Below are 4,231 nucleotides of genomic sequence, written 5' to 3' on the forward strand. Positions count from 1 at the left end.
TTTTAATGAACCCTGTCTGGTTTTAAACTAGTTTTAATGAACCCGGTCCGGTTTTAAACTAGTTTTAATGAACCCGGTCTGGTTTAAACTAGTTTTAATGAACCCGGTCTGGTTTAAACTAGTTTTAATGAACCCGGTCTGGTTTAAACTAGTTTTAATGAACCCGGTCTGGTTTAAACTAGTTTTAATGAACCCGGTCCGGTTTTAAACTAGTTTTAATGAACCCGGTCTGGTTTTAAACTAGTTTTAATGAACCCGGTCTGGTTTTAAACTCGTTTGAATGAACCCGGTCTGGTTTTAAACTCGTTTGAATGAACCCGGTCTGGTTTTAAACTCGTTTGAATGAACCCTGTCTGGTTTTAAACTCGTTTGAATGAACCCTGTCTGGTTTTAAACTCGTTTGAATGAACCCTGTCTGGGTTTAAACTCGTTTGAATGAACTCAGTTTGGGTTTAAACTCGTTTGAATGAACCCAGTTTGGTTTTAAACTCGTTTAAATGAACCCAGTTTGGTTTTAAACTCGTTTAAATGAACCCAGTCCGGTTTTAAACTCGTTTAAATGAACCCAGTCCGGTTTTAAACTCGTTTAAATGAACCCAGTCCGGTTTTAAACTCGTTTAAATGAATCCAGTTTGGTTTTAAACTCGTTTTAAGGAACCCAGTCTGGTTTTAAACTAGTTTTAAGGAACCCAGTCTGGTTTTAAACTAGTTTTAAGGAACCCAGTCCGGTTTTAAACTAGTTTTAATGAACCCTGTCCTGGTTTATATGAATTACATTAGGAATGTTTGTTGGCGGGCTTTATGTGATGTTTTGGTGGGAAAAATAGAAAATTGCTGTTGAATTGTTGAAAACAAAATGGTCGTCAGCAGTGCTCTGATACCTGTTTGCTCGGGTGAATGAATGAGTTCAGACTCTGGGACGAGGAGACCGGTGTGTCTTCACCTCACTCCCATCTTTCATCTCATTCCAGTCTTGTTGTTTTCCCTTTTTCTCAAGCAATTTGGAGAGTTAGAAGACTGTCATATAGACGAGACAACCTGTCTGGCTGTTATCACCTACAGGAGCAGACCAGAGGCTGAACAGGTAAAACACTTTTCACCCTCGTGACTCAAACTGGACGTTTTCAGCCCAGTGCTGCAACGTTGGACAGTCATTCTCCACCTCGTTCTCTCATGTGTCTTCCTCTCTCTCTCTCTCTCTCTCTCTCTCCCTTCCCGTCCTCTCCTGTGTTCCCCCTCTCCGTCCTCCGCCCTCCGCTAGGCGGCGCTACACAGCGTCCGTCTGAACGGCAGTGATCTGCGTCTGTCCTGGCACAAGCCTGCCGTCTCCCTGACCTCCCAGGAGCCCGATGAGCAGGAGACTGATCACGACGAGGTGAAGGTGGAATGTTGTTTTGCCAGTTGTGGACTACGATGTGTCGCTTATGGTTTGGGGAAGTGTGTGTCTGGGCACAGCGCTTCACAGCTAAGGCTTTTCTCCAGCAGCATCCCACCCTGAAACCCACCACTGGGTTGCCTCTGAAGCTAAGCAGGGTTGGTCCTGGTCAGTCCCTGGATGGGAGACCAGATGCTGCTGGAAGTGGTGTTGGAGGGCCAGTCCCAACCCATTAGTTTCTGGACCAATCAGACAGTCCGCAACGTGTTGTTCTGGCTCTGTCCCAACCCATTAGTTTCTGGACCAATCAGACAGTCCGCAACGTGTTGTTCTGGCTCTGTCCCAACCCATTAGTTTCTGGACCAATCAGACAGTCCCCAGCGTGTTGTTCTGGCTCTGTCCCAACCCATTAGTTTCTGGACCAATCAGACAGTCCCCAGCGTGTTGTTCTGGCTCTGTCCCAACCCATTAGTTTCTGGACCAATCAGACAGTCCCCAGCGTGTTGTTCTGGCTCTGTCCCAACCCATTAGTTTCTGGACCAATCAGACAGTCCCCAACGTGTTGTTCTGGCTCTGTCCCAACCCATTAGTTTCTGGACCAATCAGACAGTCCCCAGCGTGTTGTTCTGGCTCTGTCCCAACCCATTAGGTTCTGGACCAATCAGACAGTCCCCAACGTGTTGTTCTGGCTCTGTCCCAACCCATTAGTTTCTGGACCAATCAGACAGTCCCCAACGTGTTGTTCTGGCTCTGTCCCAACCCATTAGTTTCTGGACCAATCAGACAGTCCCCAACGTGTTGTTCTGGCTCTGTCCCAACCCATTAGTTTCTGGACCAATCAGACAGTCCCCAACGTGTTGTTCTGGATCAGTAAACCCGAAAAGATTGCTGGTTCGAAACCCCCCAGCCGACTAGGTGAAAAATCTCTGTGTCCTTAAGAGCAAGGCATTTAACGTTAATTTCTCCTGTCTCTGGATAAGAGTGTCTGCTTAATGACTCCAATGTAAAGAAAATAATGTCCGGTGGGCGTAACATTTGGCCAGATTAAGGAGGATTTAGGATGGCCAGAGATTAGCTCTGTTGTTTTTCTTTCTTTATTAAAGTCTTGTCTTGTTCCTTTTTTGTAGTTCCAGGAAGAGTCGCTGATTGATGATGCGTTGCTCCAGGACGACGACGAGGAGGATGACGACAACGAACCCCGCCCCTGGCGCAGATGAAGACAGCCCCTGATTGGAAAAAATGCTAGCGCAATTTATTATTATTTTTTCATTTTTTTTTATTTTTTACAGTTTCTGATTGGCTGTTTTTTTTTTTTCAACTACTAGATGCATTTCACAATAGGTCAGAACCTCAACAGTTAATTCATTCTGTTGTGGCGATTCAGAAGATTACTAGACAAAGTCGTGTGGGAGTTTCATGTAAATATACTGGTTATTTTTCTTCTTCCTGCTTTTAATTTGTAAAAGTAGTTTAATAACATGAAGATTGGTACAGTTCTTTTATTTTTTTGCTTATTGGATTGAAATGAAATGATACTAGATTACTTTAGGAAAAACAATTGGTCATTGACTGATCAGATCAAATGATGACATAAAGAGTCGCTGTGTTGAAACGCCTGTTTATGAACAGAATGGTGAACTTAACTAAACGACGGAGAGTTTTGACTGTGTGATATTAGATTGCTTCTTGTGTAAATATTCTCTGTCTGGATTTTAATGATTTGTAATGACAGCTTTGCTTCGGGATTCTTTCTTGAATTTATTTTTGAAATGTCAAAAAAATAAAATAAAGACTTTCAAATGGTCAAAAAATAAAAAAAATAAAAAAATCAGCTGAAAAAAAAAACAGAAAAAAACCCTGCAGCTGTGATGCCATTGATGAAACAAAACCAGCTAATAAAACACATCCCACAAAAAGAGCTGACAAAATAAAGACCATAAAAAAAAAAAAGAACGTTTCACAAAAAGAGCAAATTTCCATGTGGTTTTACATTTACCATTAAAACAAAATGTGGTAAGGCAAGAACTATTTTCCACTTGGTGAGGCTCGACGTCAGAAAGACTGTGTGGGATCTCCGTAACGGTGAGTTCTGTTTCTCTTGGTGTGGTATCTCCGTAATGGTGAGCTGTGTGGTGTCTCCGTAACGGTAAGCTGTGTGGTATCTCCGTAACGGTAAGCTGTGTGGTATCTCCTTAATGGTAAGTTCTGTTTCTCTATGTGTGGTATCTCCGTAACGGTAAGTTCTTTTTCTCTTGGTGTGGTATCTCCGTAACGGTGAGTTGTGTGGTATCTCCGTAACGGTAAACTGTGTGGTTACCTCTTGGTGTGGTATCTCTGTAACGGTGAGCTCTGTGGTATCTCCTTAATGGTAAGTTCTGTTTCTCTTGGTGTGGTATCTCCGTAACGGTAAACTGTGTAGTGTCTCCGTAACGGTGAGCTTTGTGGTATCTCCGTAATGGTGAGCTCTGTGGTATCTCCTTAACGGTAAGTTCTGTTTCTCTTGGTGTGGTATCTCTGTAATGGTGAGCGGTGTGGTATCTCCGTAACGGTGAGCTGTGTGGTATCTCCGTAACGGTAAACTGTGTAGTTATCTCTTGGTGTGGTATCTCCATAATGGTGAGCTGTGTGGTACCTCCGTAACGGTAAACTGTGTGGTTATTTCTTGGTGTGGTATCTCCATAATGGTGAGCTTTGTGGTTATCTCTTGGTGTGGTATCTCCGTAACGGTGAGCTTTGTGGTATCTCCATAATGGTGAGCTGTGTGGTTACCTCATGGTGTGGTATCTCCGTAACGGTGAGCTTTGTGGTTATCTCTTGGTGTGGTATCTCTGTAATGGTGAGCTTTGTGGTATCCCC

The 4,231-nt window shown here is 43.4% G+C and overlaps 1 pseudogene; it reads left to right on the plus strand.

Moving 5' to 3' along the window:
* LOC135533378 (RNA-binding protein 26-like) overlaps positions 1–3,106 on the plus strand; it is a 38,163-nt pseudogene extending 35,057 nt beyond the window's left edge.
* Positions 3,107–4,231: the final 1,125 nt, after the last annotated feature.

Source organism: Oncorhynchus masou, unplaced genomic scaffold (genome assembly GCF_036934945.1).
Source record: "Oncorhynchus masou masou isolate Uvic2021 unplaced genomic scaffold, UVic_Omas_1.1 unplaced_scaffold_2348, whole genome shotgun sequence".
In the NCBI taxonomy this organism is placed as follows: Eukaryota; Metazoa; Chordata; class Actinopteri; order Salmoniformes; family Salmonidae; genus Oncorhynchus; species Oncorhynchus masou.